Genomic DNA, 26,454 nt, shown 5'->3' with positions numbered 1-26,454 from the left:
CACCATATTTTATGATTTAATCTTTTATGTCAGTCATTCTGGGACTATATAGAAACAGGCAATATACATCAGACTGAACTGTGAGTCACTTTTAACATTTCTTATATGTAGAGTTTGTCTGATAAGAGATTCAAAGTGTCAAGTATGATTTACTTCAACAATGCAATAAACAGAAGAAGTGCAAGTTAAACCTCCAATATAATATAATACAAGCTGCCATATGACAACAGCTCAAGCATTGATTTTTAAGCATGATGCGTTTTGGATTTATTAATGCAGACAAGGGATGATGGTACAATAATTTGGTTAAAAAAATATTTTCACTCTTTTGCACAACAAACACAGGCAGAGCAGCTTTTCAGACTCAAATGCAAAATCAAATATTTACTGTTAAATTCGTTAAAGATTTAAAGAAATTCAAAAGCAGCTCTTTCCCCCCCTCTGATTATAATTTTCTTTGTTCGCTGTCCCCCCACTCCCAATATCATAATGGAGGCATGTGCAGTAAAATAATTAGCATGGCATAGTCCAGAGCTGAGCACAAGTGTTCATCGTCTCTCCAGGTTCTTAATAAGGCTGGCCGATGAGTCATCAGCGCGCCCTGAAGGAGGGAGAGATGGGGAGAGCGATGCTGCTACACACGTGGCATTTGAGTATCAGGTACAGATTTACTGCAGCTACGGGGTTTGCTAGCACACTTCAGCACAGCTTAATTATGACAAGAGACACAATAGAGCACACACAGTCGCTCATAAGTGAATCGTGCAAATGAAACGTCTTGTACAATTGCTGGAAACATAGCAGCCATATTTCCACAGACTTTCAAATCGTCTTACTGTCAGGACAGGGCAGAGAGTCTGCAAATTGTCCATGCATCATGACTACACTGTAGGTATGGTTGTATTAGTGAACCTACTGCAACATTTTTGGTCTCTTGCTTACAGTGTAGAGACACATGATGCACATCTCAAAAAGAAGTCTCTTTTAAACCAAGAAGCTTTCTGTTAGTGAATGAGGCAAATGTGGAGAAACTTGAAACCTAATATTATATTCTCAAGTGAAACTCTTGACTGTGCAGATTCCTATTAAAATGATAAGGGTTTGACTTCTGGGTAAGCGTCTGCCATGTAAAATCTCAAATTCCAAATTTATTGTCACACCAGCTAAATCATTCTCTAGGCTATCTCTGATTCTTGCACCTTGATGTCATTTGCCCCACACCAGAAAGACTGATTTGGCAAGCTCTCATGGATCCCCCAAGTTGGCCAAAGACTAAACAAACATGATTAATGGTGCTACAATAATGGCAGTGATCAAGTCTTTGGAATTCACCAGAAGAATGATAAGGTTTTGAACATAAAATTTCACACAGTAGTGGTAAATGTGACCACACATTTAACAAGGTTAACCAGTAATATTTTGCTGGTCCATGTGAGCACCGGGAATTCAAGGGGACTTGTTTATGATGCCTGTATTGAACTTTAATGAGCAACAATTTGAGCATGTGGAGATAAAACAGGTATGCTTGATCATTCTGTCCTTTTAATCTTGTAACACCTTGTCTTGCTTTTGATTAGTTCATACATCCTAGGTCCATCTTTTCAGCAATTATGTTCCTCTTGCGTGGTGCACGCCAAGGTTTGGGTGGCAGCTTTCATTCTTATTCAAAAGAATTGCTCCGACAAAGAAATCACAGCAGAGTTTACTTTAATCAAACCTAACCTGCCAAGTGTCTTGTATATTGGCTGTTTTAATGGCATTAAATTTTACATTTGAATTTACTTATTTAGCAGATGCCATCATCCAAAGTGACATATAAAGCGATACTTAAAGGTGCCCTATAAAGAAAATCTGGGTGTATAGCCAAATATTAAGAGTTCAGAACATGAAAATGGATATACCATGAATCTCAAACACCATTGTTTCCTTGTTCTCCTGTAAATACCATGAGTGTCCAATCAGATCACAATACATCATGTTGCATTACTCATGGGGTATGCAAGATTAGTATGTGCTTTAGGTCACATTCTATTTGGATCTAATGAGCTCAGCTGTTGTGTCATCAGGAGACCAGGAATATGGATCATTAATATGCATGCCAAAGGCTGCGTTTTGAGATTACAACAATTATCATTTTCCTCCCTTATTTTATTTGTATCAAAGTTTATAATAAACTTACTCTGCATGTGGGACTTTTATTTTGAAAACTGGAGATGCAACAAGTCAAAATCCACCACACGATTTTGTTTTCTATGCATTAGTAAGCAACAACTTAGTTTTTACTTTAGAGCCTGTCAGAACGCAAAATGCAGGATACACAGATTACAAATTTACTCCACTCCGCCAAGGAGAGGCATTAGGTATGTTTAATTTTAACTTTTGTTAATTTATCAGGTTTATTGTAAAGTTAGCTGGATATGTTTGGGGAAACAAACATATGTAGACTCCTGAGCATTGTGTTTAATGCACATTTAAGCATCGTGTCTCATCCCTCAGCTCTTACTGTGACTTTTCTGAAGTAATAATAGCAATACACTGAACTAATTGCAATATACTTTTTTAAAAATATGTTTATGCAGAGGTTGATATTAATTCTTTGCTGTGTTTACATTTACATATAGCTTCAAAATACAAAATATATCTCTGTTGATCTCTTTTTCTAGTTTATTTATAATTTTATCCACAGCACATCTCAAGAGCAAAACAGGTTACTCTGGGGATTTATATTAGATAGCTCATTCGCTGAATCTAAGTTAAATAAACATTTTCACCACTTAAGTTAACAAGGCATCTACTCCATATGTTAAAATATTTGCATTTGTTTATTTCAGAGTATATCATGCTGTAAGTGTGTGTGTGTGTGTGTGTGTGTGTGTGTGTGTGTGTGTGTGTGTGTGTGTGTGTGTGTGTGTGTGTGTGTGTGTGTGTGGGAGAGAGAGAAAGAGCACTCAGAGCTGTGTCAGAGCAGAGATCATTATTATTCATGACTGTTTTAAAAATGGTCAATATACTTCTGATTTTTAAATATAGCTTCTGATTCTAGGAGTATTTTATAAAGTAATACATGGGCATATAAAACTGTTTCTGGAGATTTTTTTAATTACCTAAGGCAAATACCTACTATGTACAGTGCAGTATATGACACCTTTAAATATAAATATATAGCACTGTGTTTAAATAAATTCACTAAACTATTTACATAAATGTAGAAACTGCAGCATGAACCATCTCTAAAACTTCATCTTCACAATAAAGTTTTTGCATTTTTGCTGTAGCACAGCACACAACAAATTAATAATGATGTCAGGGCTCTGCCACTTTGGTCTTGTTTATTCTTGTTTTGGTGGCAGAGTCTGGACACTGCTCTTGTTTTCTCCTGTTAGTAGTGTTAGTTCTACTATTTTGAAGAAACAAACTGCGCAATTGACCATCTAAACCAACGTCTAAAGTCCAGCACAGAGTGCTCTGGTTGTGCGCTTATGCGAGTCCAAACGCTAAACACATAGCTTAATACACACAGGAAATACAGCAATACACACATATCTTTACATATGTTAAAATTTAAGGATTAAAATGTTAAAAAAATTATTATTTACTACATAAATATGAAAACCACTGCCTCCATGCCTTCTTCATCTAATTTTTTTTGACCCCACTTATTATTCTAATAAGTTATTATTGTTGTGATTATTGTTCATTTAAAGTTTGCTGGAAAATATAACAGAATTTAAAAATAGTTATGAAACAAATCATTGCGCTTAACAAAGGAATTTAATTATGTAGGCTAATGGATGTCTTAAGTTGAGTGCATACAGCATTTTTTCCTTATCTACGAAAAGTAAAGGAGTAAAGTAAAGAGTAAAAGTAAAGTAAAGAGAAAGTATTAAAGAGGCCAAATAGAGGATGCTCTTTCTTCATCCTTGCGCTGCAGATGGTTTGTTTAATTGTTTTGTCACTAGTGAAGCATTCAGTTTTTTCACCTACAAAGTCCCCCATGTAAATAGCAAATGCACCATGGCACGACGCAACTGACTCTTAAAGGGAATGGGAGATGAGACTCTGATTGATTTATGGCACGTTATGCTCAAAACACCCATAACTAATTAAGAGAATAAGCACAACTCTGTTAGACCATGCGCCATTTTTCAGTCATTAAAATAGCAAAAGTGGATTCAGACACTCCCTTGCACCATGCAATTTAGACTTTGTGCCTAGATTGTTAAAATAGAGCCCTTGATGACAACAGATGTACAGTAATTACCTTTGCATTTTATTTAAATTAATTTAAAAATAACACAACTGTTATTAAAGCAGAAATGTTTTTTTTAAAGAAATGCTGCGTGATTAAGAACTTGAAGTAATGCAGCAGTGTGCCAAGGTGACTCAGTAGTTAGAGCTGTCACCTCACAGCAAGAAGGTCGCTTGTTCGTGTTCCAAATGAGCCAAGAGGCATTTCTCTCACAGTGTTCACATGGGTTTCCTTCAGGTCCAAAAACATGCACTACAGGTGAATTGGGTAAATTAAATTGGCGTAGTGAATGAATGTGTGTGTGATTGAAAGAGTGTTTGGGTGTTTTCCACTGCTAGGCTGTGGCTGGATCAGCTGCATAAAACATATGCCAGAGTAATTGGGGGTTCATTTCACAGTGGTGACCTAGGGGTCCAATAAATCAGGGACTAAGCTGAAGGATAGTGAGTGAAGTATGCAGCAGAGAACTCGCGTACTAATGTGAAATTGTTCAAGTTTCAACAGATTTTTTGTTTTGGTTCCATGTTGTTTCTTTGTGATTTGTTTTGTTCCTATGTGCAATTGCAGTGGTTCACGAGATAAAAGTTTCATTCATTCATTTTCTTGTCGGCTTTGTCCCTTTATTAATCTGGGGTCGCCACAGCGGAATGAACCGCCAACTTATCCAGCAAGTTTTGCCCTTCCACAGCGGATGCCCTTCCAGCCGCAACCCATCTCTGGGAAACATCCACACACACATTCACAAACACACTCATACACTACGGACAATTTAGCCTACCCAATTCACCTGTACCGCATGTTTTGGGACTGTGGGGGAAACCGGAGCACCCGGAGGAAACCCACGTGAAGGCAGGGAGAACATGCAAACTCCACACAGAAACACCAACTGAGCCGAGGTTCGAACCAGCGACCCAGCGACCTTCTTGCTGTGAGGCGACAGCACTACCTACTGCGCCACTGCCTAGCCCCGAGATAAAAGTTTGACTTTGTTAAAAAAACTCAAATTGAAAAAGGATAGTAGTGTAATTTTGCTAAAGGCATTTATTAAATGATATTGCACATTTATTGAATCAAAGTATCTGTATCATATTGAACATTTTTGAATAATACCCATGAATGAGTGATGCTCCGATCAATCGGCTGAAGATCAGTATCGCCCGATAAACATTTTATGACTCAATTGGTAAACGCTGATCTTATGAACCAATCGCAGGTGTTTGTTTACGAGGTTACAAGAAGAGGAAGACGCATATGCGCTCCCGTACATTATACATAGTCTAAGCCGAAGTAAAATGAATGAATTTTTTCTGTAAAGCTGCTTCTGGCCATGACATGTTCACACCCAAATGTTTATAGGAGATGTGTTTAAGGTATTATATGCAGCATCCTTAATTTATTCTATTAGGCAAGGCGAGATCTTCCCTTAAGGTTCATACTTGCTTAATGCACTATAAAGCTTGAAGCATTAAAATTGGTACTCAGTATTGGCCGATCACCATGACAAGGAATCAGTACTCGGCTGCAAAAATCTTGATCGGAGCATCCCTAATACCCAGCCAACCCTACTCTGTCAGGGTTCTGCCACCCTGGTCTTGTAAATTCTTGCTTTGGTGGCAGAGTCTGGACACTAGCTCTGTCTTGTCCTGTTTCTCTCATTTTGTGTGTCTCTGTATGGGTGCGGTTGTCGGCGTGCACCGTGCGGCCTCCTGCTTGAGGCAGGCGCACGGGCTCTGTGCGTGCCTGGGGTGCGCACTTGTACTTGTGTTAGTGTTTTGTTCTGTTGGCATCGCGCTGTTTTATTCCCAGCATCTCTGTCTAGTTAGTTTCGGTTTTGGTTGGTGCTGAGATAAAACATGCGCGTTGCATATGTGTGAGCGCACGGTAAGGTGTTTTCTTCTATTGTGTGCTCGTATCTTGTGTCTATTTGTGTTTGTGTTGTCCAAGCACGTGGCTCTGTGTTAACATTGTGGCCGCATGCTTAAGTCTTGTTTTTTATTGGAACGTATGGTTTATGAGTTCTCTCATTGGCTACGTGTTCTTGTCCCGTTTTATGTGAGCACATGGCTTGTGTTGTCTCTTAGTCATGTGCTTTCCTGTCTATTGTCTAGTCCCTCCCTCCTTGTTAACCCATTCTTAGTTAATTATGTTCAACGGTTTGTGTGTTAATTTACTTCTGCTTATATTCTCCTCATGTCTGCTGTCCTGTGCCAGTTCGTCGTCATATGTTGCCTTCTCCTGAAGTATTCTAGTCCTGATACCTGCTAGCCAGCCCAGTCTAGTTTGTTTTGCTTGTTTATCTCTTTTGTTAATGTTTTCCCCTCAGGGTAGTTTGTTTTGCCTTCCATTTTATTTTATCATTAATAAAAACCCATATTAGTTCTACACCTCGCTACTTTTTCCCCAAACCCCGATCGTGACATACTCAGGCCTTTCTGCTCACAGATCCTAGCATGAAGTCATGATCCAAGGTCAAAGATCACAAGCAGAGTAGCTCATTTGCTCGCTCTCATTTCCCGCTGCCTTGGCTCGGCACTCCCATGCTGTTGCTGTTTGTCTAATGAATGAATGAGGTGGAGTGCAAAGTGAAGTGTTAAAACATCCAAGGCAAGTGTTAGATCAAAGTGCCAATTAGGCCTGCCACATATCCTGAAAGCATAAATTAGCACTTCTACGTACAGATCAGACTCAATGCCACCAACAGCTCCATGCGTATGGTGCACGTACTGAATCAAACCTCTTACTGAATGACTGAATCTAAAGTTAAATAATAAATGTGCGCTAACTTTTGATCAGACCATCCCTGAAATTCAGCGGCACTGGAGTGAAGCCTTTTCTCTGTATAGTCAGCAGGTGTCAGTCAAACCAGAGTGTTAAAAGGGAAAAAAAAACATGTGCAGCCTCTCGTCTCTGAAGCCCGTCATCTCATCCAGGAGAAAGCTCAGGGGCATGAACCTGAGGTGATGACGCACGGAAGTTGTACTTGTAATCCTGGCCATGCAGAAAAATTGGGGATGGGAGGGGGACAACAACAAAGGAAGAGTCAGGCCGCTTGCTTTCTGCGAGTACAACTCTCTACTCCTCTCCTTCTCTTTGCTGCCTTAAAACAGACACTGGAGAAAGTGTTCTGCCTGGAGAGTGTCTTGAAAGAGCAGGGCATTAGATAGCGTTTAGACTCTGTCTGAGCTCTTATATTACCCGTTCATCTGACAGCACCCTCTGATCACCCAAAACATCAGGTCACTGATGTATATATATATATATATATATATATATATATATATATATATATATATATATATATATATATATATATATATATATATTAGTGCTGTCAATCCATAAAAAATACCAAATCCAAATTAATCACACTTTTTTTAATTAATTGCGATTAATCGCAATTAATCACATTTAATAGACTGAAACTTGTCATTTTGGCTATTCAACTGTAAAATTAATGTAAAAGCAGAACAAAAACTATTTAAATGCAAAATATAATTGTTTATTAGAATTTTTGTTTAGGCGAAGCAGTGGCACAGTGGGTAGTGCTGTTGCCTCATAGCAAGAAATTCGCTGGGTCGCTGGTTCAATCCTTGGCTCAGTTGGCCTTTCTGTGTGGAGTTTGCATGTTCTCCCTGTGTTCGTGTGGGTTTCCTCCGGGTGCTCCGATTTCCCCCACAGTCCAAAGACATGCGGTGCAGGTAAATTGGGTAGGCTGAATTGTCCGTAGTGTATGAGTGTGTGTTTGTGGAGCAGAGCCAGAGAGTGAGGCACACTCTGAGAAGCACATGCAAATGGTGGGTGGGGGATTAAAGACACAGATAACAAGCCAGGTGCATTGTGTTCAGAGCAGAAAATCCAATATTCTGAAAGGTATATTAAATAATCTGATGGGTGTTTTGAGCTGAAACTGTACAGACACATTCTGGAGACACACAAGACTTATATTAAATCTTGAAAAAGGGGTAAACTAGATGGCCTTCAATCAATTATAAACACTTTTCAAAAACAAATAGTTACAGGCCTGGAAGGTGAAATGTCTTATCTTTTCTTATGTTGTAGTGTAGTTTTATTCATTTATGTGTATGTGTCTATTCTGATTTAGTTCACATGTTTAGTTCATCATTGGTTGCCCCTAGTGTTTGTTATACATATCGTCATCTTGTTCCTTTTTAAGCACTGTTTGTGTAACCTCTGTCTGTGAGATTATTTATTGTCATGTTTATGTTCATGTTTTGTTTAATGTTCATGCCAAGTCTAGTTTTGTAGTTCTTTTGTTTGTTTTGCTCATTTTTGTTAATGCATTGCACTTGAGTTCTTTAACACTCACCTTCAGTTGGAAGGCCAACATAAAATATTGCTAAAGAAAAATAAAACTTTATCATCTTGCTGTTGTACATGTAGCAACCAAATTACGAAAAAGCTTTCCATAAAAAATGTAATATCAACATTGTTTACCATAAACAATATACTTTGCCACAAGAATTGTTAAATGGTTTCTTATTTTTTCCATAGCTCTATATTGATCACACACACACACTCATACACTCACCCACCCACACAGCTATAAAACATTTGGATTGTAATGCATTGCTATGCGCACAGTGTGCTGGATGTGAGAATGAAAATCAAAAATAAATTTAAAAATTCTCATAAATTTTAAATGATTTGATCAAAACCTTGAGGGTATGGAGCAAATAAAAGCTCCTGCTCTACATTTGATCAAGCAAAATCTTTTTTTCATGTGCTGCAATATATTGTTTCCTATAATATGTCCTCTAAAGTGTTGTTCATCATGGCACACGCTGCGGTGAAATCAAAGACCTTTGATATTGCATCCACTTATCAGTCACTTTCCCCAGATCCCATTATTTTATCTGCTACAACATTTGATATGCTATACAGTGGAATGAACTGCCAACTATTCCAGCATATGCTTTACGCAGCGCATGCCCTTCCAACGGCAACCCAGTATTAGGAAACACCCATGCACCCTCATTCACAGACACACACACACACACACACACACACACACACACACACACACACACACACACACACACACTACGGACAATTTAGTTTATTCAATTCACGTATAGCGCATATCTTTGGACTGTGGGGGAAAACAAAGCACCCAGAGGAAACCCACGCGAACACAAGGAGAACCGGGACTAGAACCAGCGACCTTCTTGCCGTGAGGTGACAGTACTTACTTACTTACTAACTGACTAATTTTACTTAATTACTTACTTAATTACTATTTAACTTTACTTCCTTACTAACTTTACTTATTTACTTACTTACTAACTAACAAACTAACTTTACTTACTAACTAACTAACTAACTAACTTAATAACTAACTTACTTTCAGAAACTAACTTTCAGAAGTGACAATAACTACACTGTGCACACTAAGCTTCCAAAGCATTTAAACACTATTTCTAAGTCAAACACACATCACACACAAAAACAGGGGATAAAAGTGTTATATTTGAATCCTATTATAATATGAATTTTTGGAATGAAAACTGCTACCAACCAGATGATCAATTAGCTGTCTCCACAGCTCCACAGTCACCTCGTCATGCAGTGTCCTCCAGAGAAGAGTCACCCAACCTGCAAGCAGCTCTCTTGGCTCTCTCCTGCACTTGATTTGCTGAGCAGCAGGGCTTTGAGGCCTAACGTAAAAAAGCTAAACAAAATCTGCCAGAGATGCTTTATTTACTTCCTGCAGTTTGTCTCGGGTTGTTTGTTGTGATGTGAGGAAATGAGTCAGGATGAGTCCATACTGTGCATTTTGTGATGCTTTCCCATCTGCACATTCATCTTCACGTGGCACAAGGAGTGACATTTCAGAGAAAAAAAATCATGCTGTAAAATCATCACTCAGTTACCCTTCATTTTAATTCTTAGTTTTTCTCTGAATGTCTACAATTTTTGTCTATAGACCATTTTGAGGGATGTAAACAAAAACAACGGTCCCAATGTATTTGCTGCTTTACATTTTTAATTTTATAGACGAATTACCAACCTACATGACACATGACGTCACACTGGTTCCCGGTTGCAATAGCAAACATGTCATGTTGAGCGGTAAGATGCCAAAATTTTCTTTGACACTGAATGCTAAGAATGAAACGTGAAAGTGTAAGTTCACATACCCTGCCGTACAGGTGCAGTTCGCTGACAGAATGCAGTTTTGCTTGTTGATAATTACCCAGGCTTTGTATAGCTCCATCTTTTTTTCCTTGTCTTTGGCTAGGCAGAACCTCGGTTTTAAGCAGTAAATAGTTTGGAATCTGGTAATCATGAAAAATTATTTCTTGCACATGACCACACAGAACAAAACTATTGGCATTGACTTGTATGCCTTTAACTTCTCTCTTGTAAAATCACTTGAAGTGTCAGGAGAGATGTATATTTCGGGCTAGATGCTTGGCCATTTCGTCTTTGGGAGAGTGCTATCGCCGATGGACCTGTCAGACGAACGCCGCTCACTTTAACAATAATTTTGCAGAATCACTATGCTTATCACTGGGTGACAAGCTGCTATAATACACTGAAAGCATAATGTAAATAATATATATATATATATATATATATATATATATATATATATATATATATATATATATATATATATATATATATATATATATATATATATATATATATATAATATGTAATCAATATAATGTATCTCTAATACAACAACAAACTCTGTACCGTATCAAATGTCCTTCCCTCACTGTAAATGCTAGCGCTCCCTTTTTTTCTGCAACCTCACTGTGCGCGCATTCTAAATGTTTAGAAACATGGTAATTCATCTATAGCTTCCGAGAATCCAAAAAGAGACAGATTTTGATAAATAATGTTATGATAGCTGTTTTAACCGTTAGTTTTGATTGAATTGCCTCTTGTTACAGTTATAAAAGAGTTTATTAACAAGCAGGAAATGTTCAAGGACCAATGACATGACCGCACTGAAATTGTCCAATGGAACAAGCAGAATGATTGAAAATGACATTATATATAACGTGGTCATCACATATAGACCCTTTAGACATTCTGTTGGAGGTGACATTGGAATTGCATGCACACTAAGGGCTCTATTTTAAAGCTCTAGGCACAAGTCTAAAGTGAATGGCGCAAAAAGCATTAAGGGCGTGTCTAAATCCACTTTTGCTACATAGGGACGAAAAAATATTAAATGCGCCACGGCTCATGGACTAACAGGGTTGTGCTTATTCTCTTAATGAGTTATGGGTAGGCCCACACGGAACCTGTGTGTGCAGAATTCCACAGTTTTTCCGCAGAATTCCGCAGATTTCTGCAGACTTTTAGCCCATCATTAATTCTGTTTATTTACTTGAGTCAATGTGTAAATCTGAATTTATTCAGTTTTTATTCAGTAATTTTTTCCCTTTTTTTCATATATTAAGGTTTTAGTTATGACATTCCGCTGGGTACTCCCAAAATAATTCCACAGAAATCTGCAGATTTTTACCAAAATTCTCTGCAGAAATAGCAAAAAACGTCCGCAGATTCCATCTGGCCCTAGTTATGGGTGTGTTTTGAGAATAATGTGCATAAACCAATAAGAGTCTCATCTCCCATTCCCTGTAAAAGTCAGTTGTGTTGCACCATGGTGCATTTGCTATTTACATGGCGGACTTTGTTAGTGGAAAAATTTAATGGAAAATCTGAATGCTTCACTAGCGAAAAAACAGTTTAACATCTGTGGGAGGATAGAATGAGCCTCCTCCATTCGGCCTCTTTACTTTCTCTTTACTTTTACTCTTTACTTTACTTTTACTATTTACTTTTTACTTTACTTCTTTTCTTTCGTCGACAAGGAAACGGTTTTGTACGCACTCCACTGAAGACATCCATTAGTCTAACACATATTTAATTTTGTTTGTTCAGCTCAAAGATTTCTTTTAAAACTATTTCTAAATTTAGTTCTAATTTCTAGCAAACAAATAAATGAACAATAATAATGACATGTAGTAAAAAAAAGGAGTTATGTCCAATAACATGGCCTATTCTTTTGCCCCATTTAGTGATGCATTCGTCTTCAAAACCCGATAGATGGACAAATGTAAAATAGTTTAAATTAAAACAAATATGCAAACACCAAATAATACTGCTAATAATAATAACATTATAATAAAAATACAAATTGTTATAAATAAACTGAAAAAAGTCTCTCGGACATGAAGAAGGCATGGAAGTATTTATATTTATGTAGAAAATAATAATTATTGTAACATTTTAATCCTTTTTGTTCACATGTGAAGACATTTGTGTATTGCTGTACATCCTGTGTGTCCAAAGCAATGTGTAAGCGTTTTGAACCAGCATAGGCGCTCTGTGCTGGACTTTAGACCTGCTTTTATTTAGTCAATGGCAGGGTCTATTTCAGTTTCTCAAAATAGCAACGTGCCAACAATGCACCTTAACACCTTCTGTGTAGACCGGCACACCCATAAGTCCACAAAGTGGTGCAAATGGATTTGCCATTTAAACAATGTGGCACAAATGTAAAAATTAGGGTTGCACTGGTCTGAAAATAGCAAAAAAATAGAGCAAAAGACATCTTGCGCCTTATTGCAACAGGTGTATGATAGGGTCCTAACAGTCAAATGTTAGTAGAAAGGTGAATGTTAGTAAATGGTCTGCAAGTCCTAGCCAGGATATCAGTATTTGACTTTGTTTTCCTGTTTTCATACCTACTGAAGGGAATGACTAAATAGTTTGACCAATAGCATGCAGGCATTGTAGAAATTCAACCAATTGTGGAATGTGAAAGTGATATACAGGGAATAACACTGTGCAGACTGGCTGTTGTTTAAGTGTCACAAGAGATTCAAAAGCATAATAATCATCTACTCTCATTAATTCTTACAGAAATCCTACAAACAATTAGTATGCACAGTGCAAAGCAGACAAAAAAATCTAGATATTTTAGAGAATATAGAAATCCTGGCCAGGAATTGTCTCATGAAAAATGGCACATATGGTCACCCTAGTTCAGTGTTTCTAAGCCATGTTCCTGGAGGACCACCAACACTGCATGTTTTGGATGTCTCCACACCCATTAGAGGTCTTTCAGTCTCTGCTAATGAGCTGATGATCTGAATCAGGTGTGTTTAGAGACATGGAAAATGTGCAGAAACGGTGGTCCCCCACGAACGTGGTAGAGAAACACTGCCTTAGGCAATGTAGAACTAGCCACACTTAAATCGAAATCAAAAATATTTTTAGAAACAACAAAGTCAGAAAATATCTACAGCACATCAGTTGCAGCAGCGACATGAATTGGCTGACATTTCAGCCGACTAACCTAAACCAATCAGTAGTAGGATTCTCATCAAAAAACCACAAGGTGCTGCAGTGGGAGACTAGTGAAGATAAGCAAAATGTTTGTGAAATAATGTGAAAAACATCAAATTAATCTGGTACACTAAGAGAAATGGTGTTATACTATTGTGTGCAATGTTTACTGAAAAACATTCCACCTTCTATTGAGCAGGTTGTGACTAACAGGTGGATCACACATTTACAATTTAAAATGGGCATGTAGTATATGATTTGTCCTTCTATGACTGTGCAGCTGCTACTCCATTAATGCTGGTTGGTACAGAGCCAGAAATGGCATGTATATTACGTATACAGTAAGTTTGAATGGCAACGATGAATGGATTTTTATGGATTGCACAGCTCCTTGTTTAACTTTCCTCAGGAAATGATTCTATCACATGTAGAAAATGACTTTTGACTTATATTAGTCTTGCTGTCAGCAGCCAGGCCACAGTTAATTAATAATTCACACAGTAATTAAGATTCAGATTAGAATTAGCGTCTCAAATAAGGAAACCAAATCAGGCCACAGAACTCATAGAGAGGATTGAGTTGAGTGCTGGAGCTTTGTAATGTCTCTATAGTGAAACAAAAATGTAATGCAAAAAGACAAATATTGGAAATTCCTTTGAAGGCATTGCTTACATCTACTTGGCATTTTAAAAGAGAAAGCTCACCCAAAAATAGTAATTTCTGTTAAATTTACGTACACTCGGGTCAGTACATTCCGACATGTAGAATACTTTTTTCTAAAAGAGTCAAGAAATCTTATATGGCCACAACAAAATTAATACCAGTGGCTACTGTGGTTTTACAAACCAAAACAACACAATTCTTGATATTATTAATGCTTCAGACCATCATAAACATGCTCAGGAATGCATGCAGTATGTTGTAAAACTGTTACATTTCTTGCAAAGGCAGACGATTCACTATTTAAAACCTCAGTTTTTTTGTCAGGAACAGGAACATGTCATTAAGAGAAAGACATCATCCAAAACAATGTTTTTTTATTTGAGGATGCTCACAAATACAACACCTTGCTTTTTGAAACTTTTATTTTGTCATCGCATTCTGCCTGATCATTCTCTAGGAATGTGTCATCAAACTATTGGATGAATCTACATAAATGTCCTTCTGATTTCATATATGTTTTGCTGACAGATCCATAAGATTTTGAAACGTTTTTGTTGTAAACCTTTAAAGACTTTCATGAATGATTCTGCACTAGTATTATGTCGACAGTTCCACACCTCTAAACATGACGTGGCACAAAACTAAACATGATTGGTTGGTTGACCTGTCAGTCATATAACATAGTAGGCGGTCCTTGACCATTCAATGCAGACAAAGTTGCTAGACTTACAGCCATTAGTCTGAGTAAGGATACAACCATTATAGATTTTGGTTGTCCGAAAAAAAAGTCTGAGGAATAATCATAGTATCACGGTTATCACGATTATTATGCATTCATAATTTCAAAACACTATTAGTTTAGAAAATCACATGAAAACTCCTTATAGTAAAGTGTTGTTTATTGCTGCTTAGTAACTAAATAATACAGCACATAATAATAAAAACAAACAATAATCCATTTCTCTTTGGACTTAAAATTAAGTTAAAAAAAGTTTAAAAAAAATGTTTTTTTTTTTTGCATTTAAACATAAGTAATACATTTACACTGAAAATAAATGACAGAACAATAAAAAAAAGAATATATTCCAAAAAAAAGTCAAAGTTCTTGTCATGTGACTCTTGTCATTGATCCTAATATGCACGTGCAACCCCTGCACCTCTACTGGAAATAACGAACTTGTCCGTGCAAAGACACAATATGTGAACAGCCCTTAGTTAATAGCCTTAGCCAAAGTTAATCCAGTGTGCGTGGTTATTAGTCTTGGTGTACAAGCTTAAAACTTGCACAGTTGGCGTAACTTTGTTTCGTTGCAGCAGTTTTGTTCCGTGCAGAAATGTTGCGTTGAGAAGCCTTTACGATTAATTAACCACGATGAAGTAAACGGCAGTTAATAGTGAAATCGGTTATTCATTGCATCCCTAACGTACAGTTTAAAACGATATAAAGGTGAAGAGTTATTTGTAAGTTGTTCTAAGCCACAAACATATTCAAGCCAAATCAAATCAAATCAAATCACTTTTATTGTCACATTATCAGCAGCACGTGTGCTATTATCAGTGAAAAATTTAGAGGAGCTCGCAACACGGCAGCCATGCTCAGCGCCATCTTGATGAAGCTTAAATATAATTTTGATTATTAAAGATTAGTTTTATATGTATAGATTTAATCATTAGATTTCATATGTCTGTTAGATTTAATATGTAAAATTACTACGCTTACTAAAATACACAGACAATATGAATGAATTATGGATGTTGTTCTAAAGCATCATGACATAAACAGATTTATCAGATACACAGCCTTCAATCTCACCTACTCTCCAACGAGAAGAACTTTCGATTTTCAAAATAACTTTCCCTATCCCTGACTTTCAATAGCTGTGCAGTGTACTGAAAGCTCCATTCAAAGTGATCCTCAATGATGGTTATCAGCGTGCAATGCTGTGTGTGTGTGAATCTGAGTGAATGAATGGAGAGCGTACACGCCTGATAACATTTAGCCTTGTGACGCTGAATACCTCCTGACAGCTCAATCCATTCAGTCTTCTCCTCTTCACAGCCTCCGCTAACAGCGTGTCTGGTAACAGTTAAAAGCATTAATTCAGTTTGGCACGCTCGCCGTCCTTGATGGCATTTTTCTCAACAGTTTGCATGAGATGCCCAGCTTAAACAGTGGCGCTTCCATACTGAGATGATTCAGTAGTTTATGGTGTGTTTTGGAAAATTACCCAGCAGTGTGTGTCTGGTGTCTACGGAGGATAAGTGGGACACATCAGGTGGAGGTTATCACAGCGGGCTCACACCGTCTCAGCCATACCCTGTAATCAGTCTGCGGATGGGTTATAAAGGCCACCGCCTCTGTCCTCTCAGAGCTGCGGAGATGGCTATTGGATTACTTCTGACACAGATGTGCCCGCTTGTTCACTAAGAGGATTGTCAGATTGTTGATAAAACATTTCAAGCTTTCTTCATGTGATTTCATTCATTGCCTTTTATGCTGTACAGCTGTCATGTCTGTAAGATACATAAGGCTTGGGTGACCTCCAACAGCTCCACTGACATTGTGAAATTTCTCATTGTAGACACCCACATAAAATCTCATCTACCATTCTGTTTTTTTTTCTATTTATTTTGTTTTTTATTTATTTAGTTATTCAATTACAAAAGGCAAAATCAGAAAATTTGATCTAGTATACCAAATTATACACTGCAAAAATGTCTTTGAAAGAAATTATTTTATTTAGCAAGAAGATATTAAAAAGTTAGAATCGAAGCATATTTCTGCAACCGAATAAAACATTAAAAGGTCATTGTGGCTTTATATTTTTTAGCAAATTCAGAGTTTAATTCAGATAACAGCAATTTTTTTTAACTATCTATTTTTTTAACTTCTATTTAAAGAATCCAGAAAACAATAACCTGTATTTAAATGAACACAAACTCAAATTAGCAAATTTGAATGAAGATGCTCATCATTTATGGATTTTAAATTCTGTTGTATATCAGCAAATGTTTACATAAATATTTATTGAAAACACACGTAAACTCACAACCATATTGCCACTGTTGTAAGGCAACATGTATGTTGAAACCTGCTACCTTTCACGAAATGAGAAAAAAAGTTTTTCTTCAATAATTTACCACTGCATTATCAATATTATCATTGTTGTTTAACATTAAACACTTGATTATTTCACCAAATTCAAGCTCATATAGAAATATAAGGTTTTTGATAAGCAAATATACATTTATTATTCTATTATTAGAAATGCTGCATCTGACAGCAATGCCTTGTTTTCCTTAACTTACACTATCTAACAAATGTTTTGTTGCCCATCCAAGTTTTAGGAACAACATAAAATACCTTTACTTCTAGTTGATTATTTGGTATCAGAAGTGGCTTATATGAAAGGCAAAGGCCTCTAGATTATTCTTATTTTACCAAAATAAAATGTTATCATGCCATGATTTTTAAGTGAAGTTTCACAATCTAATTTTGAGAGGAGAATGTGATATGATTGATCGCAGCTGGTCTCTCATCTATAATCATTAGTTAGCCAATCAGATTAATCCAAACTCACTATAAATAGCCCGGCTAAAACTACTAACTTACAGGGGGAGCTCTCAAAAACTACCTCATCTCAAACTCCTTTTACATTCTCATTGACCAGGTGGGAGCCTTGAGCTCCATTATACCTGAGCTCAGGGTTCTCTCCTGGGACAGCATGCCAAACCTGCTATTATTATCAAGCAACATCTAAGTGCGAACTCTTGCATTATTTCATTAGGACAATAGGGTCTGACTTTTAGACAATAGTCTTGTCACCAGTGTATAAAATGAAGTCATGGTGCAGTGGAAAAATGATTAATATTGTGTATGACTCCTATAAGCTTAGAGGACTGCATCCATACATCTCTGCAGTGACACAAATAACTTATTAATAAAGTCATCTGAAACGGCTTCTTGCAGAACTCCCAAAGTTCATCAAGATTCTTTGGATTCTTCTTCATTTCACTCTAGACATGTTTAATAGTGTTCATTCTGGAGACTGGGCTGGCCAATCCACTTTGATGTGGAGGGTGAAGTATGTGAAGAAGCGCTATCCTGCTGAAAAATTTCCTCTCCTGTTGTTTGTAATGTATTGGGCAGCACAAATGTCTTGACATCTCAGGCTATTGATGTTACCATCTACTCTGCAAATCTCTCACACGTCCCCATTCTCAATGTAACTCCAAACCATGATTTTTCCTTCTTCAAACTTGACTGATTTCTGTGAGACTCTTGGATCAATAAGTCTTCTGCAGTATTTGTGATGATTGGGATGTAGTCCAACAGATGATTCATCAGAAAGAAATTCTGCCACTTTTCCAAATGATCAACTAGAAACAGAGTTATTATTTGTTTCTCTTACAACTGGGATCAACGAAAAAGCCTTTTTCAGGAAGTGTACAGGTTATAAAGTTTATTTGTAGCTACAGTACTATGTGCTCAAATTTTACTGTCCTTGAACAAATTCAGTCAAAATATCATGAGTGATATGCAAAGGCTCCTTTAAGACTCCATGGAAAATGCTCTGCACCTCAAATTCATTAAACATTAGCATTTAGATAGTGTTTCTTAACTAAAGAAAATACTGTGACTCGACTTATTCAAACAACCAGTTCTTTATTTACCATAGTATATCAAACAAGTAAAGATGTATAAACTGTGTGCAGCACTTTAAAATAGGGTTTGGGGCAGTGTTAGAATGTTTGCCAGTAGGCATTTTTCAGTGTGTAAAAAGCCTTCAAACAATTAGAAAATGATTTAATGTATTTAAAAGTAACCTAGAAGTGTTTTTCCTTGTTTTCTGCAGTTAAAGCCCCACTCACACTGTGTGATTTCAGTCAGGATTTGGTTGCCTTAGAGAAATTTGGGAAATCCTAAAAAATGTTTATAATTCTTCATGTAAAGGCAAAAATCGGCTAAAAATATTTGATCGTTGGTTTGACATGTTCATTGACAAACAATTAATGGCTGTTTCAATCAAATTTTCCATGAAAGTAAGTTCTGTCATTGTCAGAAGTTTTCAGTCATATTCCAGCAGTGTAACTTCAGCTGCAATGGCTGTCAAAATAAGAATCAGCACAACAGACCAGCGCAGGAAAATGTCAAGAGTGTTTTATTTTTTTCTGGATTTATTATTAACGTATGCTGTGAACAACATTGCTGCTACAGTTTGTTTATGTTTGCTGTGTATCATATCAGAATGCGATTTAAACGGATGGATGACCTCAAACCTCATTGTTTCTTCATTGTTGTTCAGTCTGACATTATGACAACAAAGATCTTACAGTGTGACATGGAAAATATATTCATGCAGTCTAACTTGCTACAATTATTTATGATTATTAAAAATAAATAAATGGGCAATACGGTGGCGCAGTGGTTAGTACTGTTGCCTTACAGCAAGAAGATCGCTGGTTCGAGCCCAGCTGGGTCAGTTGACATTTCTGTGTGGAGTTTGCATGTTCTCCCTGTGCTGGCGTGGGTTTTCATCTGGGTGCTCCAGTTTCCCTCACAGTCCAAACTTATGCGCTATAGGTAAATTTCATAAGCTAAATTGGCTATAGTATATAAGTGTGTGTGAATGCAAGAGGGTATGGATGTTTCCCAGTGCTGGGTTGCGGCTAAAAGTGCATCCACTGCGTAAAACATATTCTGGATAAGTTGGCGGTTCATTCCTCTGTGGCAACCCCTGAATAAAAAAGGAACTAAGCCCATGGAAAATGAATGAATGAATGAATGAATGAATGAATAAAATTGCACAGTGTGAGTTGGGCTTAAGATTTAAAAATAAACAAAGTTGATTACAGTATTTGTTTGCATTTTGGTTTTTCATAATCAGTCTCAGACAAAAAAATTAATCTCAGGATTTGTATATCTACACCAGGTTATTGATTTCTCAAAATAAAGTGTAATCACACTGGCCATTGTATTATTACCCTCCGTTTGACTAAATATTTGCACAACCCACAGTTGGACAGAAAGATCGACCAATTAGCATTGTTTCTTTGTTTTTCTTAATTATTAAAATATGGAGATTATGGAGGTTTCCACCCAACAGCAACAATATGCCGCAGTTTGGCAGCAGATGCACACTGATCTCTAGGGGAACATCTTCCCATATTTTACCTCCAAACTTTCGCCAGCCGAGAGGATGCCAAATCTAATAGGAAATCCCCACAATGCTAGTGAAAGGATTTGTTTGACTTCCATCATCTAATGTCAGAGGGGTGCGATCAGCTAACTCTGTAAACAGTGAGATACTTATCATTCATTTGCACAACACTGAAGTGCTCCTGCATAATAAGATCTTTCTAGAGAAACACAGGCACATAATCAGATACATTTTTATAGCCTGTTTCTATGGCACACTTGCAGCGTAGACAGATGGTGCTATGAAACCCTCTGCATATCGTAATGTATTAGTTGCAGGTATATTTTACATTGATGAGGATTAGTCACAGCAGTGGAAATGTTTGATGAATATCTCATTGTTTTAGGCTGGTTAAAGATGATGTTCAGCTACAGTATAAAGCTTTTTGATCTAATATTTGGTTATAGTGATCAGTGGTGTAAGGTAATAAATTACAAATACTCAAGTAATTGTAAAATATTGTACTTTACAAAATAGGTAAAAAAAAAAAATCTGAAATTTTACCTTTAATTTTACCTTTATTTGTATACTTTAAAAAAGGGTCTGGCTGCAGACCAGTTGCACATGCATGCTGAGACTGCATGTAATGCTCTTTTAAAGCATACAACTAACCCCACATCTGACCCTATGCCTCACAGTGATGTCACCATGCATCTATTGAGCACATGTGTCCACAATATTTTTTCAACCTGCAATCATTAATTTTTTATGCTTATTTTTTCTTGTCTATCTACAGTGATTGGCCAAGTAGAATAATCACTTCCGTGATTTCTATCCAGTCAAATCAGTCACGGAAATATCGCATGAGACAGACTTACATTAGGACATGGACATTTAATAAAGACAGCATCAACCTGTACAGTATATTAGATCCATGCATTCTGTCTTAAAGTAACAGCAAATTATATACTGTACATTACATTACTGTACATTATTAAATTAAATAAATAAACAGTTAAATAAACAGCAAATAGCAAAAAGGATACTGTTCGATGCTCTTGACAGAATTATATTTGTGTATGCATTAGGAAAAACGAACATTATGCAGTGATGTTTTTGATTACTTTCATAAAGTTTACCAGTTTTTGCAGCATTTCTTATTTATTGTGCTTAAAATATTTCAGGTAGTTCTTATAATGGCAGGTTGCTATTTTATCATTGCTTGCAATTAGATTTTTTTGTTTTTCTTCTTCAAAATTCAATTTTGTATTGTCACTGATATACTGTAAATAACAATTAAGATCAACAAAACCTAAATTGTTGCAAAAAGTGCAATACATTTCCATAAAGTGTTATCCATTAAATGTCCTACGACACGATACAATCTTTGGAGACAATTAAAATGACTATCAACAGATGTTAGAGTGTACCATCAACGTATAATGTAAAGTGCACGTTCAAATCAATGAAGTAAAGTGCAATACACTTTATGTCATAAATTGATATACTTTGTATCTGCTTTGCCCAGACCCTCAGAAAAAGAGACCAATTGTTATCCATATATGCTCTTTTCCACATTTTATCTTATTTAATTTACAAAGATCTATACAAAAATAGTTTACTTGCCTGTTGAAAGTCTATTTTTCTTTTATTTTTTTCTGATATTAAAAGCAGTGTCAATAATAATTATAGTAGAATATATATAAATTGCTGTGAGGAACTGACAGAATGGCAGGGTCATTTTGGGAAGAGTTTGCATGTTTCAATATATTGAGACACTGCAATGGAGAATTCATAATGTGAAAAGAACAACCAGAAGAATCAAACATCTGAAGTGCTGCACTGTGATAAATGCCATTTGGCCACACAAACCTCCCTCCTTCTCTCTCTCCCTCTCACACAGACACACACAGACATGGAGATATGAGTGGTGCATGATCAAGGATCATATTGATTTATATGAGGAAAAACAACTTGAGCTCTGCAGATGCTGGAATTTGCATTCAAAGCTGACATTTCATACCCACTGGTTAAACACACAAACAACGCAGTGAGATTGAAAACTTTTCTGTATAATAATTAAATCAAGTACGGTGAATATTTCATTATTTTTTGGTTACTCTGTTTTTAATGAGGCAGTGAGGGGGGGAAGAGAGAGAGACAGAGAGACAGGGAGAGAGAAATGATTAATTTATTTCAACTTTACCTTTGGACTACGATGGTCCCCTGAGTCTATGAATCAGAGTATGACTCATCTTCATTTAGAAAATGCTCCACATCAGCGTTAAGAAATGGGCTTTGTGGAATGATTGTAAGTCTCCAACTAATTATGCTCAAATCTTAGCTTTGTGATACGGCGGCACTGCAATTCACCATGCAACTGCTGCAATCATTACAAAAACGCAACATGAGGATCTTTCCCATGGGACTGACTGGTCTGTGTCTGCAGAGTCGGAGTGAGCAGGGTCTAAATATAATTGACCGGTACAATGCAAATGAGTTTCATTGAGCCTCATCTTTTTCAACGATACAGGATATCAAAAGGTGTCCATTAAATTAAATATTGGATTTGATGTAACGTGGTTTTGGCTTTGTGACTTATCCAGACATTGTTAACTATCTTTACAAGAATAATGCAAAATTATAAGTGGATGAGGACAGCCTGTGCAAAATAAACTCTTTTCCACTCTGGCTAATTGCCTATTTATGAAGCACAGTTTCTGCTTGCATTATAACACAATGAAATTATTTAAAAAAATTTATACAAATAAATAAATGCATAAACCCCCTTGGCAATTTTGAATGGCTGCTGTCTGACTAGTGTGCTAAACAATTAAATGGAATGTGCATTAAATTCACTGCTAAAACAACAACTTAAACTCATACTTTTATGGAATGTTAGATTTTGAACACCATTTACAGTGTCTGATACTTCACTACAGTAAATGAGAAAAATACCACAGCTATTTCTTTTTCATTCCAACACAAGTTAGATAAAACATTAGCTACGTTTCCACCTTAAAATGTCAAATAACTTATCCGCAAAACTGGAATATCACATAAAGCATTTGTGAGTATTGAACCGTATCAATCCAATGAGTCAAAGAGAACATAACTGTCACTTCCTGATAAACCAGTGCTCATTTTCCAAAATAAATATGGAATTTGCTGTGGTATAGAGGCCATTGTTGGCCTTTTATAGTAAATGACTTGTGCCTCAGTAGAACACATATGCAACAAATGTAATCATAACTGACTTTTGGAGGCTTGAGGTGCATGAGACATGGAGGTGGGAGCACAACCACTCAAGACAGTTCCCCTTCGGGGGGAACTCCAGCACTATAAGTGGATTTGATTGTAAAATCCACGCATTGGGAGGTTCGGTTCAGTATTGAACGGGCCAATTAAGAATGAATTGGCAGCGCAAGCCTGCGCAGGTGAGCGGCATAAGCAATCAACTGAGTATATAAGCTCACCTGGCGCCAGCAGACGCTTTCCTTTTCGCTTCAGAGACTTTCTGATCGAGTTGATGAGGGTTCCTCCTGCTGTGACCAGCGATTCTGAGCGAACGAGAGCATTCTCCCGGTCCAGAGTGTGTACACGCAGCGGCAGACGGTCGAGCTGGGTTTCTCCCTTGCCTGGCGTTCTTTGGGTCCGGTCCTCCAGAGCGGTGCGTATAAAGTTGCAACTTCACAGAAAGAGCAACACAGTCGTGCAGCACGTCCTTTTCAGGACGGCGCTTCGACTGTGCGTTTCTGGATGCGGTGGTTTCCTGTCCTCGGATGATGGGCACGAGCACTGCGTTGCATGTCTGGGGGGTCCAGCATGTTAATGCGCTGCTCGCGGGCAGTTCATGTCGTCATTGCGATGCCATGACTGTTGCGCAGTAAAGATCGCGGCTAGCCTTTGCAAAAGGGCGAACCACCCCAGTTGTCCCCTGCTCTGCAGCGGGCACTCGGGCAGATCTGAGGGTTTCAGCGAGAGATAATCCGTCGCCCATGGGCCCGCGGACCTCCCGCTACTCTAAGCGCTCCATCCAAGCTTCGGGCGGGGGAAGCGATCCGTCTAACAGATGGTAGCCCTTACGCCCGATGACACCGGAGACCAGACGTCCACCGTGGCATCGGAGGGTGGGCTTTCATTGTCCGATGATGATCCAGACCCGCTCGCCCCCTTCGGGCTGGTGAGCGCTGTCACTACGAATTCTGAAACGGACATGTTAGCCGTGCTTTCCCGGGCTGCTTCGGCCGTGGGTTGGAGATGGTTTATCCCCCAGCTCCGCGGCCGGACCGACTAGAGGGGCGTTCCCTTCTTCCCGGAGGTGCACAGTAGGCTCATGCGGTCTTGTAAAGCACTTTTTTCTGCTCGTGCTGCGTGTCCCTCCACCCTAACCACTCTTGATGGTGGAACACCCAGGGGGTATGTGGCGATTCCTCAGGTTGAGTGCGCGATGGCGGTAAATCCGCGCGGCGCCTCTTCTTGGCGGGGTCTGCCTCGTCTCCCATCCAAAGCCTGTAAGTTATCTACCTCCCTCAGAGCTAGAGCTTACATAGCTGCGGGCCAGGCTGCTTCCGCCTTGCATGCGATAGCCACCTACCAGCGCTACCAAGCGCAGGCGCTGGCCGAGCTGCACGAGGGTGGGTCCAACCCAGGCTTACGAGCTTCGCACCGCCGCCGACTTAGCTCTTCGGACTACTGAGTCCGCTGCATGTGCGTTGGGGAGGACGATGTCCACATTAGTGATCCAGGAGCGCCACCCCTGGCTGATATGCGCGAAGTCGACAAAGTCCGCTTTCTTGACTTTCCCATATCCCAAGCCATGTTCGGCGACACCGTCTTTGAATTCACCCAGGAATTCAAGGCGGTGAGAGAGCAGTTGGTGGGTGATGTCTTGTCGGCGGTCCGTAGCCCGCTCCGCCCGCCGTGCCATTCATACCTGCTCCTCGCCGAAGGCGCCCGCCTGCGAGAGCTGCTCCGCCCCCGCACACGCCTCTGGCGAAGCGAGCGCGTCAGGCACCTCGGAAGCAGGCAGCCCCCCTGCCCAGAACGCCGCTAAGTCTGGTAACGGACCGCGAAGCGTCCCTGGGACAGGCCATCTGGAGAAGAGGGAACTTGCTCTTTCCCCGCTGGAGGGCGGGGCCCCATTTCCAACGGCACTTTTTACTGCCATGAAAACATTATGAAAGGGCACTTTTCACTTCCCCAGATGTGACAGCCCGAAATCTGCCAGTCTGGGACGCTATGCTTTCTAGCTTGCAGATTCGGTGCGTTTCGCCAGTGGCTCACGAGCGCTGGGAGGACGGTCTCCTTACTCCCACCCCTCGAGCCTCCCCTCCGGAGCTCGGGTTCGGAGTGAGAGCAAATATCTCACCTCCAGCTTTTCCGTGGGACCCGCGAGCTTCCCGGATCAGCACACCCACTCCGCGCTGCCCCACTGCTGGTACGTCAGCGATTGTAGCGATGAGTCCATTAGCGGGAGCTCTGCCTGCCTGGTTAGCGCGGGCCAGCTCTTCGCTGTGGCTCATACGCACAATCAGACTCGGCTATGCGATTCAGTTCGCGAAACGGCCCCCCAAGTCGCGGGTGTGTATTCACCAGGGTCAGCCCCCTGTCCGCCCCTGTCTTGCGAGAGGAGATTGCTGTCCTCCTGGCGAAGGATGCAATCGAGCCGCTCCCTCCAGCCGAGATGGAGAGCCGAGATGGTTCTACAGCCCACACTTCATCGTGCCCAAAAAGAGCGGTGGGTCACGGCCAATCCTAGATCTGCGCGTTTTGAACCGCTGCCTGCACAAGCTGCCGTTCAGAATGCTCACTCAGAAGCGCATCCTCCGGTGCGTTCGTCCTCTGGGTTGGTCTGCAGCATTAGACCTGATGGACGCGTATTTCCATGTCTCCACTCTTCCTCGCCACCGTCAGTTTCTGCGGTTTGCGTTTGAAGGTCGAGCTTGGCAATACAAAGCCCTCCCCTTCGGGCTCTCTCTGTCTCCGCGGGTCCTCACCAAGCCCGCGGAGGGTGCCTCAGCGCCCCTTCGGCTCGCGGGCATCTGCATACTCGATTTCTTTATGACT

The 26,454-nt window shown here is 39.0% G+C and overlaps 1 protein-coding gene and 1 long non-coding RNA gene across 5 annotated transcripts in view; one reads left to right on the top strand and one right to left on the bottom strand.

Moving 5' to 3' along the window:
• The window catches only part of mettl15 (methyltransferase 15, mitochondrial 12S rRNA N4-cytidine), a 308,904-nt gene that overhangs the window by 47,030 nt on the left and 235,420 nt on the right, over window positions 1-26,454 (bottom strand). The window contains exon 7 of one of the 3 annotated variants that reach the window (XM_073906758.1): window positions 5,266-7,237. The exons of the other annotated variants lie outside the window; for them this stretch is intronic. The gene's annotated coding sequence lies outside the window, so the exon portion shown is untranslated. Of the gene's footprint in view, window positions 1-5,265; window positions 7,238-26,454 lie in introns of those variants that run through there. 3 annotated transcript variants of the gene reach the window in all.
• LOC141375386 (uncharacterized) overlaps window positions 1-26,454 on the top strand; it is an 85,596-nt gene that overhangs the window by 28,383 nt on the left and 30,759 nt on the right. Inside the window, exon 3 of one of the 2 annotated variants that reach the window (XR_012383342.1) lies at window positions 564-2,781. The exons of the other annotated variant lie outside the window; for it this stretch is intronic. This is a non-coding gene — a long non-coding RNA (uncharacterized lncRNA). Of the gene's footprint in view, window positions 1-563; window positions 2,782-26,454 lie in introns of those variants that run through there. 2 annotated transcript variants of the gene reach the window in all.

The sequence above is a fragment of the Danio rerio genome, chromosome 7 (genome assembly GCF_049306965.1).
Source record: "Danio rerio strain Tuebingen ecotype United States chromosome 7, GRCz12tu, whole genome shotgun sequence".
NCBI lineage: Eukaryota > Metazoa > Chordata > Actinopteri > Cypriniformes > Danionidae > Danio > Danio rerio.
Note: the sequence above shows the minus strand (reverse complement) of the source record. Positions and strands in the feature narration are given on the sequence as shown.